The sequence below is a fragment of the Sinocyclocheilus rhinocerous genome, unplaced genomic scaffold (genome assembly GCF_001515625.1).
Source record: "Sinocyclocheilus rhinocerous isolate Xijiao unplaced genomic scaffold, SAMN03320098_v1.1 scaffold90, whole genome shotgun sequence".
Taxonomy (NCBI): domain Eukaryota; kingdom Metazoa; phylum Chordata; class Actinopteri; order Cypriniformes; family Cyprinidae; genus Sinocyclocheilus; species Sinocyclocheilus rhinocerous.
In genome coordinates this window covers 59,722-76,909 of record NW_015657969.1, presented here as the reverse complement: position 1 = coordinate 76,909, position 17,188 = coordinate 59,722, and the positions used below count along the sequence as shown (strand labels likewise).

Here is a 17,188-nt window from a genome sequence, read left to right as displayed (position 1 = left end):
TTTGATAGAGTTATGAACCAGTGATGAACCAACCAGAGGTGAAATTACAAACTTTGATCTGAAGCAAAAAAAAAAAAGGATTTGAAAATCAGACTATAAAACAAAAGTACAAGACTGCGTATTTAAAGTATAAGACTGCGTGTTTAATGGCTTAAATTGGGAAAGAGCTTGAAACATTGTGAATGACAATCAAATTAAAAATGAGGGATAAATGTAAAGCTTCATAAAGATGTTGATTTTGCGATTTGTCTGACTGTTGGTAATTTTCTTGCCCATGCAGAACCAGGAATTTCACTATTAAACACAATTATTTAAAAAATTAAGTTGAAATATTAGGTTGTTATTCCAGAATATTATGTTGTTATTCCAGAAAGAATCAGTGTCCTTGAACAAATCGGTTGAATTAATGATTCAATCACTTCTTGTCATCTACTAGCATAACGATGGAACACGCAAACACAGATTGATATGAACAGACAAAAGTCGCTGTTGGATTACATCATCACTTCTGGAACACTGCTAGACCAATCAAATTCAAGGACTGGAACTACTTGCTCATACTTATATGGGTTTGTTTAAATCCTTAACTATAACCGAAAACAGTGGAAAAAATCCCACAGAATAACACTGTAGGAGGGAACCGTGGGTTTTTTGCTCAAGGGTATGATGGTGATCAGGGTTCACAGTAATTCTCCATGAATCACCCATTCCTAAACCAGATCTTTAACCACCACGACTACCACCCTTCTCTGTGCTAAAAGCCTAAATTTTTCTCTAATGTACCATGAGTTTCTCATAAGGACATCTCACTTAACCTCAGGGTAACTGGCATTAGCAATAATTCGGCACAACCGATTCGATAACGACAACAAAGAAGTACTGACAGCTCGACAGATCATTACAATCTCTCTCAGGAAATGATGGAGACAGATAGAGCAAAGCATCTGATTTTCCAATGCAATTAGCTCAAACGCTCAAAGTATTTCGATAACATCATCGCTCTTCAAATTAGAGAGGTGGTGGACAGTGGAGAACCCAGAGAGCAAACCAGTGGTGTTATAAAAAATATAAAAAACGGGTTGCTTTGGAAAAACTTATCTACAATGGGTCTTTGCATTAAATGTTAATGAAAGTGTATAAAGCACTAAGTATAGCCTGGCGTTATCACCAGAACTGGTGACTGAGCCAAAGAATAGTATGGGACTCTAGAAAATACCTACAAGCATCACATTCTTTTTGGGGCCAAAGGGCTGTAGGGTTGGGAGGGGCCAGGGTACGCCTGTGTGTCTTAATGGGGGAGTGAGATGCTGACAAATCAGTCCTCACCCTGTGGTCTGGTTACCACCACAGAAAAGTGCATTTCCTTCACACAGGACATAATTTAAAGCATCACTTACAATAAAACTTCAGTAGTCTACAGTATTAGTCCGCAAAACCCATGTGTTTGACATAACAAAAGAGATGTTTTCACTGCTGTTTAACACTTTCATATTGCAGAAGATAATTTTCCACTTTCCACCTCTATAAATACTACAACAGTGACTTAAAGGGGAGAAATCAAGCTTGATGCACAGGTTGGAGTCTCTAAAGTCTACTTTCTACACCTCAAGATTCGCTCTGGAATGTCACATGACGTCGTGTATTTGGGATCGGGTTGCCTCTGGCTAGAAGATCCGGTCCACGAAACGATCCGCAAACCCAACTGAATGTGTTTTCTTAAATCATATTTTGTGACCGTCTGTATTTTTCCTTTAACAACTGTTCACATTTGAACGCTATCATCCTCATAATAAACAGTTTTCAAGTGCAAGACAGCAACTTTTAAATGCTCCCATAGAAAGCCCAACTCCAAACGATTCAGAGATTCTTTCAGTCGTGACAATTTTATTATGCGTATTATATATCATATATGTCTCTCATTAAAGTAACTTCCGTCCGGTCAAATCCTCAGTATGCTCCAAGAACACTGTACTGTCAGCTCTATCGCTTTTAATATTCGAAATAGACGTTTCTCGAGTTCCAATAAGATGGTAAGTTTTCATAAAGCAACGCACGGACTGACTCACTCCCATTAAAGAACGAATCGTTAGACCGTTTTTCTGAACCGGTTCAAGTGAATCATTGAAACGATTCGACTCAAAAGAACGCTATTCTACAATGCACGTACCAGTTTCCCCATTAGAACGCTTCTCTGAAGTGTATGTGATTATTATAATGGCTATGTAGACGGAACTGGACCTTATGTACACAATATACAACATACGCCATGCTCATTACAATGATGTAAGTAAATCCAATTCCAGAATTTTCCGGGGGAAATGCAGTGGACAGAATCACAATAGCGAATAATTATGTTATAAGAGCCTCCTCTGTTAATTCTCACTTAGGCATTACAAGTGTCACTGAATTTTGATAAAGCAGCGTTAATGATGAATACGAATTATATTTTTCCTGCATAAAAAGTACACAAGATGCACATAGCCTATCAATTGAAATATACTACTTAAAATACAGCTGTCCAAATAGACACAAATAAAAGTAAAGTAAATCAGCTCACGCAAAAGTGTTAAGAGTTTAACGCACTAAGTTTCGTTTATGTATCGTTTCGTTTTGCATTCAATTCAAAACTTCCCTTTCCCATCAAAGAGTCAGCCGGCTCGCGCATTTCTGCAACTTGAAATTTTGCGAAACAACGTCTCAGAGCGCTTCTGAAAATTACATTACCGCGTTAATACTTTCAACAAAACGCGTCTACTTACCTCGGATTCAGTAAAACTCGCTTATTAACACTTTAGTCCCTAAATGCCCGTAATATAGAAAGCATGTCATTCCGTTGCTGCGAAGTCCGCGGCGGACCAGACCAAACCAGTGAGGAATTCCGCCATGTCAATTATGTGGAAGCGCACATGGGGGTGTAAAAGTTTACCGTATAACACCGAATACTCTCCCGTACCATTCCATCAGTCACGGCATTAATCATGACTGATAATGAAGACAAAAGGGGATGTTAGCAGGGATTGTTCTGTTAGGAAAGACGAGGACAACGTGAAACCAAAAAAGTTGCATGAATTTTCCTAAATTGGCAGTTTTTTTGAAGTTTGCTTTGAAATAGCTTGCTTCAGTTGTACCTGATCTCACTCACATCGTTAACACATCCCTTCACACTGGTGTTTTTCCCTCAACATTTAAACAGGCTCGTATCTTAAGAAACCCACTCTTAACCCAACTCTTTTAGAGAACTACAGACCGGTTTCCCTTCTATATACACACACACACCTTGCTACGTGTACTGCGCTAGGCTAACCGAGACTTGTCATTTGCACTTATATATTGTTGCTCTTTTGTTAGTTTTGACTGCTTTTATTGTCCTCATTTGTAAGTCGCTTTGGATAAAAGCGTCTGCTAAATGACTAAATGTAAATGTAAATAGAAGCAAGTTGAACCATACATTATTTTACCCTAAAGCATGAATAAAAAAAACAAAACAAATAGTTTTTTTTTGTTTATATGCAAACTGTAGCCTAACTACAACAACAACAATAATAATAATAATAATAATAGTTATTATTTAAATATACAAGCAATTAATGTAAAATGCACGTGCTTTGTCCACAAACTTATTAAGTTCCTCTTTGTAGGTTCCACATCCTCAAACATGATATACACAGGATTTTGTTTAGGACTACGATATCTCACAAATCCACAAAAGTGGAATCTATCTAGAATTTCCCACTCATATTCCATGGCTACACATGCTGTCATAACCGTACAGTGTTAAATTAATTCTAATATTTATTGTAATATTATATACATCGAAATGTATGATATTCCAAACTCATAAGTTAAAGCTTTTAAAAGACTTTTGATTTTCCTGATTTGTGGGCCAAATTAGTAAACTTAACAACTCATTATAATAATGTGACATTAACGGTGAGTAAAAATCTACAGTAGCTACCTACTGTATTTTTGAGCTTTCGTTGAAATGCTATTTAATTAAGTTTTTCAAGTTTCATATATTTCTATAGAAGTATAGTAATCAGTGTGAGAATCGGTGACCATATTATAAAAGAGAAACTACAGCGCCACTTAGTGATCATTAACAATACTACAGTAATCAGATCAGATCTCATATTTGAGTGATTTGTTCACAGCCTGGGATTAAACCATGCTTTATTAGGACATTAACCATGAAGCATGCATTATCACACCAGGACATTAACAACCACTTCAAAACGAGCAGAATTATCAAGATGACCAATATTAGCTATACATAAATATATCTCTATAACAAGAAATGTAATACTAATAGAAATAATAGCAGTTGTAGTAAAAGCAGTAGTATAACATGAGTAGTGCTTTCATCGTTGAGCTGACAGATGTCTGTTATACAGTACGTTCCAATGTTACGTAGCTATGTAAACAACTGTTACATGACAGAACGTGAGGATTATTTCAAAATAAAAGTCACAGTCTACTAGTAGAATACAGTGCAGGAAAAAAAAATATATAAAATCAACATGAGATATCGTTTACTTAAACACTTGCGTAATTTTCGATATATCTATCAAGGCAAGAGTAGTAAATAAATGCTAGCCATCAAAAAAAATTATTGCAACTTCAAAAAATTTAAAACGATGGCTTCAGCGCTCTCATACCTGAGGACTTTTAATGTAAAATTTGCTGTTTCAAAACCATTGCTCTCTGGGGTCAGATGAGGTATTACAACATCATTCAGTCAATCACTGTCAACTCTGAGACCGGTGTAGTTTCATGAGTTTCTTGTGTTCTTTAACTGAAACCACAATTATCATACGGTCTGTTTTGATCGTGGCGATTTTACTGTCAATAGCAGCTGCTTATTATATTTATCTGCCCCTGCCCTGCACAATATCAGAGCCATGGAAACTCATGTTTATGGATTCCGTTTTGCGTGGAGTAATGCATGTGGTAAGCTTTGCATTTGTTTCGGTTATATATAGTATATACATTATACAAATATGCACCATTGTCACTTAAATGTGGATACAGTATTTAAACATAAATACTTTAAAAAAATTAGTGACATGCCTGATTAAAATTTTAAAACCTTTCATGTGTCATTTTCTAGAAGTTAACAAAATGAAATATTTAACACTCACTTTAGTGTTTTGTACAGAATAAAGACAAATCATTGATGAATAAAAGAATAATGAAAAATAATCTAATATATGTCTCATATATATATATATATATATATATATATATATATATATATTTCTAACAATAACTTTGGTAACAACTTAAATAATACATATTGTTTACATGTGAAAATTTGATTATTTGTCTTTTCACCATATTTTTTACTAACAATATATAAAATATATATTTTCTAACAAATAAAACGCTTCAATTAAAAGATTGACTCATTTGTCTCAAAAAATAAAAAAGATAAATATTTGATTATTTGTCAGTTCACCATATTTTTACTTCAATTAATTGAATATCACTTCCATAGATTTATTAAAAACTTGACATTTCTATGATTGTTGTATTATTTTAATTGTTGACCTCTGAATGCTAAAATCACCAAACATTATATGTCTTTAAATTTACCATACACGCTTGGTTAATCTTGTTAAATAATGCAAAAAATAATAATAATCGAATAGCTCTTAATAATACAAATGAAAAATGTGGAATTTGAGCTTGTAATGCATTTTTTTAAAAATGGAAACAAAAGGAATTCCACAAAGGAATTTTCTTAAAGAGATTTTCTGACTCTTAGAGAGTGTTTAACAATCCCCCTCTCTGATCCGCTCTAACTTGTAGTCTTTTTTTCCATAGAGCTTTTTAGCTCACGGTCTTGGACTGAGTTGACCTTTTGATATTGTAAAGTATGCTGCATCATGGGATGAAATAAAGGGCCCACAGTCCAGCCCAGCAATCAGGGTCACAGAAACATCCTTTGGAGGAGTGCAGGCACAAGTGTTTGAGTCCACAGCAGCAGACCAAGAGCCACATTTGAAAAGAGGTGTGGTCTATTTCCATGGAGGTGGATGGACACTCGGCAGTGGAAGTAAATAAAAATGCTTTTTTTAAAATATCTTTTATTACTAATTTATTAGTATTAGTAACTTTTGTTTCTTTTTTCTTTAAAGAGATGCAAACATATTACCTTCAGTGCTGGTCTATGGCTGAAGAGTTGGATGGAGTTGTAATATCAATTGAGTAAGCAATTTTCGACTGTATATTTTTATTTCTACATCCTTAAGGGCCTTAATTACATTAATTACCAGCTGTCATTTGTATAATTTGTATGTTCAGGTACATGCTGGCCCCAGAGGCACGTTTCCCAGATCAGTATAACGAAGCCGTTCAGGCATCAAAACACATTCTGACAGCCGAGGTGTTGAGTCTGTACTCCATTGACCCGAAAAGAGTGGCTGTGTCAGGTGACAGCGCTGGTGCCAATCTAGCTGCTGCTGTGGCCCAACAGGTGTGAGAAATGACTGCAAATCAATTTCACCATCCTGCATTATATTTGCTGAATGATATCCAATACTTGTTTCGGCCTTATTTTGAGGTGCTGATTCCAAAAATAGTGCCTGTTTTGCTCTAGCACATCACACTTTCTTACACGATATGATTTGTTTCATAGCATTTTTGGTTTCAACAACAATTTGTAAGGTGAACATCCCAAAATCACCAGAAAAACTGGCACAAAGACGGGATACCTAACTTTTTGTTCAATTTTCAGCTGATTTTCACATGTATGAATGATTCTAAAGACGTTTTATGGTTAATTCTGATTTCAAGGTAAGAATTATGGCCAGTGACTAGAAAATGCAAAGATGACTGTGTAGAAGTGTTTTACTTCATCCAAACAGTGACAGAAAATTGCAGATTTTGTGAAAAAAATGCAATAAAATTATAAGCTTGTGTTTATGTCAATTTCTTCAACATTAAATAGAGTATTTGAACACATTTTTTGGTTGTCTGTTAAATTATACATTAAATAAAATCATACATTTGAAGTTCAATTTTACTTTTTTGAATTTTTGACTTTTTTGTTATTTTCGTAAGTGCATTAAAGCTTAATTTTTGTTTTGTGAAAAAACTGTATGTGATTATATTTTAACTAATCATCATCAAATTAGGTAATATTAGGCCTTTTTTCTTGTGAATCAGCAGATTTTTTTCAAGGTGTAGGCTGTGTTTTCATTACTAAGGAAAAAGAATACAAAATAAATTTTTTTGTCTCTCTTCTCACAGATGGCTTTGGACAATAGTGATCCTATTAAATTCAAAGTTCAGGCCTTGGACTTCAACACTCCCTCGTATCAGCAGAACGGCCACATTCCCATCCTGCACCGTCTGCTCATGGCTCGCTTTTGGCTGGAGTACCTAAACGGGGATCCAAGACTTGTTACATCTTTGCTGGCAAACAACCACACAACTCCAACTCCAAGCCAGGAAATAGCAGCGGCCAAAGCTAAGACCGTCTGGACCAAGCTTCTTCCGGTGGCCTTTCAGAAGAACTATAAACCCGTGGGTTGATCGTGCACACTGATATCTGAAGTAAATTCAATGTGATGGTACTTATGTACAACAGAGTATGAATATAATTTCAAAATAAAAGTATCTGTCTCTATGCTGAATCCAGCAGAGGAAAGCATTTAAAGGGGTCATATGATGTTGCTAAAAAGAACATTATTTTGTGTATTTGGTGTAATGAAATGTGTTTAAGGTTAAAAAAACACATTAACGGCGACCCAAAGCTGCTGGAGAAGCTGCCAGGCCTGCTGGATGTGAGAGCGGTGCCTTTACTTGCTGATATGAAAGTGTTGAAGGCCGTGCCGCCCGCTTACATCATGACCTGTGAGCATGACGTGCTGAGAGACGACGGACTCATGTACGCCACGCGATTGGAAGAGGTCGGAGTGGATGTCACCGTTGATCACTATGAAGACTGTTTCCATGGATGCCTTAGTTTCGCTTTTGGACCCTTTGGGTTTTCTGTAGGGTTTCGAAGTTTTAGGAACTGCACCCGCTGGCTGAAGGTGAACCTCTAGCAGAGCCAGAGTTTTTTTTTTTTTTGGTTATGTCAAATATATTTTGATTTCAAACATTTACTAATGGTTTTTAGACTTGAAATGCTATGCAACATGTCAGTGTAATGGATTATGAATGGGGAGAAAAGCACATTGATCAGGCCCAAAGCTACTGAAACTAATTATTTTATGCTATTAATTAAGTAATACTGATGAAGATTATAAAAATCTGCAGAGAGTGAAAAAAAGGCAATTTATAAAAAAAAAAAAAAAAAATTTAAAGAAAGGAAAAAATGTGTATTAAATAAATAAATTATTAAATAATAATTTATAAAGTATTAAAAATGTACATTTAGAATGTAATCTTTCTATAAATATGTGTCAAAGCATTAAGTAATGCTGATGATTATAAATTAATATATATAGATAGTATTTATAAAAGTATTAAAAATGACCAGTTAGATTGTAATTTTTTTATTAATCTACAAATACGAATATATAAATGACGTGTGTCAAAGCAGACCCATACAAAAAAAAAAAGTAAAACAGGACACTAATTGCAATAGTTTTAATTTCTCTTGTTTCTCAAATGTTCTGTGAGCAGATGGGAAGACAAGACAGTTCATGTCTCTCACACTGAAGACTTGCAGCAGTGTACATTTTTTATGTATGCACACACACAAGCATGCACTTGTGCTCTCTGCCCTAGATTTGTGCAGCTGCATCTAGGCGTGACTTCTGCACAGATGTGCATCACCATGCCTCAAGAGTGGACTCCTTTCTTACTGAGTGATACATTCTGAATGCATGCATTAATTTCCTTGGGAAATAAATTATTTGCACTGGTATCTCTGGTTTTCAGGGTAGAATCTGTGGAACAGCATCTGTGAAATGGTTAAATTTAAACGTAAAATAAACGAATTACAACAATCATACATTTCATTCAACATACAAGTGTGTATTTGAAACAATTTGTGTAAAACTCAAGGTTTACCATAAAAAAAAATTATGTACTTTTTTCAGATTTCCGATTTTTCCGATTTCCTCTTTGCAAGTTCCAGATTCTCAGGCCATACTGTACTTTGTTTGGGACTGTTACATTTCATAATTTCACACTTCCATCAGATTCCATTGTGTCTTCAACATGCGATGTAAATCGATGTTATATGTAATATTTATTGTTATATTATATATGAATATGTATGATATTTCAAAATCAGGAATCATGAAAGCGAAGAGACGAATCAGAAGTCTTGCCTACTTATTCTTTTTTTAAGTGTAAAATAGCGTGACGTGAGTTTTGGGCAGTGTGGATTAAGAGTAGGGCTTGATGTTTGTCATTTCTCCGATCACAAATGCAGACGTTTTTATGTTTTTATGTTTACGCGGCGCGATGCAACGCAACGCGTAAAAAGACAGTATAAGTCATTATAATCCATAAATACTGGATGCAACGAATGCCTCGTTTGTAATGGGTTTTCATGTTGTTGAATCATCGCTCCGGCCTGACAGGGCATCACAGTATGGTGAGGGGCGTAACATTTCCGTCACACGCTTGAGGTATTCGGCCAATCATAATGCACTGGATAGCTGGCCAATCACAGCACACCTTGCTTTTCAGACCGATGAGCTTTGTAAAAATCGACTCGTTTCAGAAAGGCGGGGCATAGAGGAGAAACAATAATGTACAGTATGTGGAAAATAATGTGTTTTTTTAACTTTAAACCGCATAAACACATTTCATTACACCAAATAATGTTCTTTTTAGCAACATCATATGACCCCTTTAATGCTCCTTTAATATAATTAATAATGCGATCCATTTTGATCGGGACTGTTTTACTGTCAATAGCAACCGCTTATTATATTTATCTGGCTCTGCCCAGCACTATATCAGAGCCATGGAAACTCATGTATGTGAATGCATTGATCCGTGGCATGATGAAGTTGGTAAGATTTTACATTAAAATATTTATTTATAAATGCTTTTACATTAATATATAAAATTGCACCGAAGTGTCACGACTTATGGATTTATTAAAGAGATCTGCTGACAGAAACACAACTTTTTTTTGTTTAGAGTTTTGTAGCTCATCACCTTGGACTGACTTCCCCATTCGGTTTGGTACAATACTATTCGGCTTGGGCGGATGTAAAAAGGATCGAGTCCAGCACAACCGTTCGAGTCACAGAAGCGTGTTTTGGAGGAGTGGAAGCACGAGTGTTTGAGTCAGCTGCTGCAGGGCAGGAGCACAGCTTGAAAAGAGGACTTGTCTATTTCCATGGAGGAGGATGGACAGTCGGCAGTACAAGTAGATGATAGTTAATTGTTTTATACATTCAATTGCATATGATTTCATGGAAATGAAGGATTTCGTTACAAGCATTAGAAGTTGTAGAAAATAGATGTAGATTTGCTCAGCAGTCTCGAGGCGCCCTCATGTGGTTGAGAAAGGAAACACTTTTGAGATATTATTTGAACTTGTCTTCACGACAGTTTTTAGTGATATTAACCTCTGCTCTCTGTTTTTAACGAGATGGAACCATATTACCTTCAGTGCATGACTATGGCTGAAGAGCTGGAGGCAGTCGTAATATCTGTAGAGAATTTTCTGGATCTTGCATATGGTCTTTGTATTATTAAAGGAGTTATTTACCAGACTTCATTTGTATATGTTGTTTTAATTGATTGTTCAGGTACAGGCTGGCACCGGATGCACGTTTTCCAGATCAGTATAATGATGTTTTTCAGGCCTCGAAATGTATTCTGACAGCCGAGGTGTTGGGTCGGTAACTCCACAGACCCGAAAAGAGTGGCTGTGTCAGGTGACAGCGCAGGAGCAAACCTGGCCGCCCTGTGGCGCAACAGGTGTGAGAAATCCAAGCATCAAATTGTCATAATTACAAATATATGTTTCCCATTAAGGCAAGATATCACGGGTGGATAGCGTAAAGACTGTAACTAATAGATGTCACCATACTTCCCAAATGATTAATACAAGTATATTAAGATAGTTGTTTTGTATTTCAAGTTTTTTTTTTAAACGTTATGCTTAAATATGCAAATGATGCATTACCTAATTAAATATACTCTAATTTGCATACATTTCCAAAACGGAAATCTGAACATTGGATAAAGCCAGGTTCAGAATTGTTTAATTTTGTTGACATTTCAGAGTTGTTGTTGTTGTTGTTTTTAAAGGGATTTTGGATTTCTTTTTGAATATGGTGAATAATATATATGAACAAACCCCTCTGTAAAAACCTTCACAATAAAAAAAGGAATAAAACTGGTGTAAGTGCTACTGAAATGGAGATTTCAGGCTCAGCTCAGGAGAGAAAAAAAACATTTTGAGAAAAAAAGCCTTTTATGTATTGCAATTGAAATCTATAGACGCAAATGGATAAAGTATAATAAAATAAACACTAAAATGTGTACTTTTTATGTTTTCTTTCGACTAGTCTGAAAGAAGACACATTATGGAAGCAAAATAGTACATCTTAAAATGTCCATACTGTCAGTACATTTCATAATTTTACAATTCCATCAAATTATATTGTCATCATTGTGAACATGAATGGGGAAATTATTGTGAAAAGTTTTTTTTTTAACTTTTTAAATTTTAAACATAATTATTGTTTTATATATGTTTATTATAATTACATATTTATATATATATATATATATATATATATATGACAAAAAAAGGAACTAAATACCAACAAATACAAAATTATATGTTTTGTTTACTAGTGTGCCTTAGAACGTTATTAAAGGTATTCCTCATTAAAGATAATCACATTTGTTTGTCTCTCTTCTCACAGATGGCTTTGGACAGTAGCACTCCTATTAAATTCAGAGTTCAGGCCCTGTGCTTCAGGCCCTGGACTTCAACACCCCCTCGTACCAGCAGAACGCCCACATTCCCATCCTATACAGATCATTCGTGGCCCGCTTTTGGCTGGAGTACCTAAACGGTGAGCAGAAACTTGTTCCTGCTTTGCTGGCAAACAACCACACGGCTCTGGATCAGGGTCAGGAGATAACAGCGGCCAAAGCCAAGACCGACTGGACCAAGCTTCTTCCGGTGGCCTTTCAGAAGAACTATAAACCCGTGGTTCCTCTTCACGGTGACCCAAAGCTGCTGGAGAAGCTGCCAGGCCTGCTGGATGTGAGAGCGGCGCCTTTACTTGCTGATATGAAAGTGTTGAAGGCCGTGCCGCCCGCTTACATCATGACCTGTGAGCATGACGTGCTGAGAGACGACGGACTCATGTACGCCACGCAACTGGAAGAGGTCGGAGTGGATGTCACCGTTGATCACTATGAAGACTGTTTCCATGGATGCCTTAGTTTCGCTTTTGGACCCTTTGGGTTTTCTGTTGGAAGACGAAGTCTTGGGAACTACATCCGTTGGCTGAAAGAGAACCTCTAAAGACTCATATAGACTGGGTCTATGTTAAATATATTTTAATTTTACATTAGATTTTTAAATTTAGCATGCAGTTCAATATGAAGTTTTTGCTACAAAAAACTGAATAAGCATGCTGTAACCGAATTTTCTGTTTAATACAGGGAATTTATTATACATTTTTAGTTAATGTCAAAATGATTTATGCAGCGCAACTGGATTTTATAAACAGGTATAACATTAACTCTAAAGTTTATTGTAGTTTATTTGCATAAACACTTAAAATGCACAATAGAAATATTTACCATTGGTTTGATAGCTTTCTTAAATTAACAGACTTTCTTAAAGTAAACACTGAAACTGGTTGATTTACATATGCACAAATACTGAAATTAAATGCACGGGGTTACAATATACATAGATGAGTCAAATTAGTGAAATAAAACGTAGTAAATTTACTTTTGGGGAAAAAAAAGAATGTATATTATAGAAAGATTTTTGGAAAAAAAATCACGGTAATGAGTCAAATAAAAAAGCAGTATATTTACTTTCCCCCCCCCCAAAAAAAAAGAAGAAAAGAAAAGAATAAGAAAATTACTAATAGGATGGATGGGGGAAATTAATAATATATATAATTTTTGGCCTGACAGAGCTTTCAGGGACAGATATAATATTAGATGGATAGCACATGTTAAATAAAATCTTTTCTCAAAGCATATCATCATGTTTAGATATAACTTATGACTGTTAAAATACAACACTACTGGGAAAATGTTCTAACTCCTGTCTGGGAATTGCGACTTCTTAGGCAGTTTCTTTGCTGCTGGCAGCGCAGGGAATTTCCTAAAAAGCTAGCGGTGTGGTGGTTAAATGAAACACGAGCTGGAAGGGAGTATTTGAGGGAAGCTATCTGTCACTGTTAGCTCATGGGAAACGCCGGGGGGAGCAGATAAGCACGGCGGAATGCAGTTCTCACTGTTTTTCCCACCTGTGAGACTATTATTGCACCTTTGGCTTTTTTTCTCTAATTGGGAGTGTGGGGACAATAATCAGTTTCTGGTGATGTTTTACAGACACTACTATTATTCTCAGGGAAAAACTTTTTAAACAGACGATCTTTGTAATACACCCACATTTATGTCCTCTTTTCTTTTCTCTTATTGTTTTGTAACCACTCTGCATGCCAGTTTCCAAAATGATACTACTATCTTCTTTCAGGTATGATGAGTATGTGAGTCAGTGTAGGCTGTAATCATGTTTCTTTTGATGCTGTGTTTCGGAACCGTCTTGATTATGTGATTTCTTGGCTATAAAATACTTTTTTTTTTTTTTTTGTGAAAGATGTCACTGTTCTCCAGCACTGCCTATAGGAAAGAAAAATCAATCTCACATTTGTCTCTTTGTAAGGGATCTCAATCTCAAAAACTCAGGGATTTCAATATGAACAATATGAACATTTCTCACTAAATCTGTCATGGAGCAGCTGAACTATCAACATGGATTTTCTTAATATATTATATTTCAATTAAAAAAAAAAAGTTTTTGTTATGTATTGTATTTTAATTTTTATTAATTGTATTGTATATATTTAAATGTTTTATAAAATGTGATATTTAGTGGTAGAAAATTAGCACTAAACATAGCCATGCTATCCACAGTCATTTTATTAATGTAATTTTAATTTAATGTTTTCATGCACATTTAATATACATTATCTAAAATGTATATTTATATAAAATGTTTTTTGTGAAAGAAATCTGCTTAAAAATGATAACTCTACAAAAGCCCATTTCCACCACATAAGAATGAAACAATTATGACAGTCATAATTATGACATACAAAGTAGTAATTCTGAGATACTAAGTCATATTTATGAGATAAAAAAGTCAAAATTATGACAATTATGAGATAAAGTTGAAAGTATGAGTCATAATTATGACAAAAATGGCAAATATGACCTGTTATTGTATTTCATAATTCAGATTTTTTTCTGGTGTCATAATTTGGACATTTTGTGTCAATATTTGGACTTATATATGTATATATATATATATATATATATATATTTAAATTTAATATTTTTCTTAAGTGGTAGAATATTGTGCTATAGCAATGCTGAGGTCATAAGTTTGATTCCCAGTGACAAACCGATAAACGTATACCTTGCACCTAATGCTGTGTTAATTACATACTGAAATGAGACATAACTGAGGAATTATATTGAATCTTATTGAGGTATAAAAGAGCAACTGTCTGAGCTATAAACTTCTCTGGGTGTGTCTATTTTACTGAAATCACAAAATACAAAACAGAACAAATGAACTTGAAATGAACTTTGTCTATTTCTCTGGTGCATCTACACAAACCTCTGATTTGATCCAGTATTTGTTAACTTCCTTTGAAGAGTCTTTAAGAAGTTTGTTCTGTTTTTGCTTCTCAAAGATTTTCTATGTGACTGTGACAGAAGGGTGAATTGCTAACTCTTTAAGAGAACACAGGCAGAGTTAGCCTGCAGGCCGAACTGAGATTATCCTGCTGACTGGAATAACCTGTTATCGCTCGTGCTTTGACAGAGAAACTGGAAAAAAGCTGAGATGTTTTTATGTGAACCTACTCAAGAGTATGACAGGTCATGTCACATGGCCAAACTTGATCTCAAGAAGCTAGATGGCAAAGTGTGAGGCAGTTCCTGTTCCCAGCAGCTACATAACCTGATACACATTTTCAAACTTGAGTCTTCAAACAAAGAGTTTTCATGCCAACGTCTGAAATCCCCACTAGATTATTATGGCACACTGTAATACGAGTAGTCAATGATTAATCAGGGAAAGCTGTGTGAATATTTCAAAGGAAAACAAGACCCGAGTAGTTCACATACCTAGCGCTTGGAGGAACGTTATCTTTCGCATTGTTCATTGCTTCCTGAATTTAAGGGTAGTTGCTTACACGAAGCCAGGCCTCCCATTTTTCTGTAAAGCAGATCATTGTCAAAACTATTAGTGCAATATTCCTGAGCTGATGACAGTTAGACACTCAGCGACTCATTCAAAAATGATGATAAATCAAATAGTGTTAATAATTTGGCCTGATGTACACACAAATAAATACAGTTTCCCTCCACTTCTGAGCGCTTAATTGGTTTGGAAGTGAATTCACTTCTAATTCACTGGGAAAATATGACACATACAGTGTGAAAAAGCAAAACTGTATTTAAAAACAGGAGCAAATCCATTAAAAGACTGTTCCTTATGTGTACGGAAACTGGAGTATCTGAGCTTTATATGCATTTAACTTCACTATTATTCTAAATATTTAAATAATTGTAATACTTTTTACCATGCTACCTCTCATAAAAACATGTTGCTTCTCATTAATTCACAATGAAGACATTGAGACCCATTCCAAGAAGCAATAGCAATGTGCGATTCACGTACTAATCATTATTTTGAACTGATTCTTTTCAATGAACCTGCTGGGTTGGTTCACAATTCACACTGAATGATTCGTTTGCAAATTGGCCTGGGCTGCATTTCCCAAAAGCATCGTAAGCCTAATTGGCACCAAATGGTCTCTACAATCTACTTGGCTTACAATGCTTTTAGGAAACGCAGACCGGGCCAATTCACAAATGAATCATTCAGTGTGATTTGTGAACTGATTCAAAAACCACCATAAAGTTCACACTAAAAAGAATAATAACAACTATATAAGCCTCCACACCAACACACAGTGACATTCTGTTTATTATAAGTTATCTTGTCTGACACATTAAATGCTCTAGCTCTTTAAAGTCGGATGGATTCTGATTGGTTGTCAATGTTTTCATCATTCATCAGCTGGAAAAAATATCCTTCTAAAAGTGCTTCCAATGATATTGTTCCTCTGTGTCATTATTGCCATAGTTGTGGTGTGGATGTCACTATTCTCATAGACTTAAAATGATTACTAAACCTAATTATAACAAACAATTATGAGAATAAAGTTGAAATTATCACATAAAAAGTCATAATAATGACTTAAAAACAAAAATATCAAAATATGTCATAAATATGACTTTTTTTTAATCTCAGCTTTGACATTCTATCTCATAATTGACTTTGTAGGTCTGTCATAATTTCAACTTTATGTTGAAATAGGTTAAAAGGACTTATCTCATAATTTCGACTTTTTCCTCATGAATATGACGTACTATGTCATAATTTCAATTTATGTCAAAATTATGACTTTTTGTCATATTTCTGATGTTTTGTGTCAATTTAGACATTTTATGTCAGAATGTTTACTGTTTATGTCAGATTATGACTTTTTCCCCATCATATTTCAAAATTCATCCCATCCTTTTTTCCCCATTCTTTCTCATGCTTTTTTCTATCCTATCTATGTCCAGAAAATTAGACCCCTCTCTCTTTAAGACTGTACTTTGAGCAGCATGATTGTCTCTGAAACAGTACATTTACAATTAAATTTTTTGATAATTAAAGGGACAATTAAAATAAAAAACAAAAAAAACAATAATATTAAAAAACATCATTATTTACTCATTATTTGTCTCTGAAACAGTACATTTACAATTAAATTTTTTGATAATTAAAGGGTTTTCAATAAAAAACAAAAAAAACAATAATATTAAAAAACATCATTATTTACTCACCCCCCATGTCATTCCAAACCTATATGACATTCCTTTTTCTGTGGAACACAAACAAAGAAACTGAATAAATGTAAATGAGTGAATGATGACATGT

The 17,188-nt window shown here is 34.8% G+C and overlaps 1 pseudogene; it reads left to right on the top strand.

Annotated features, from left to right (window-relative positions):
• The first annotated feature begins 4,755 nt into the window (after window positions 1–4,755).
• On the top strand, window positions 4,756–12,505 carry LOC107721851 (neutral cholesterol ester hydrolase 1-like; annotated as a pseudogene).
• Window positions 12,506–17,188: the final 4,683 nt, after the last annotated feature.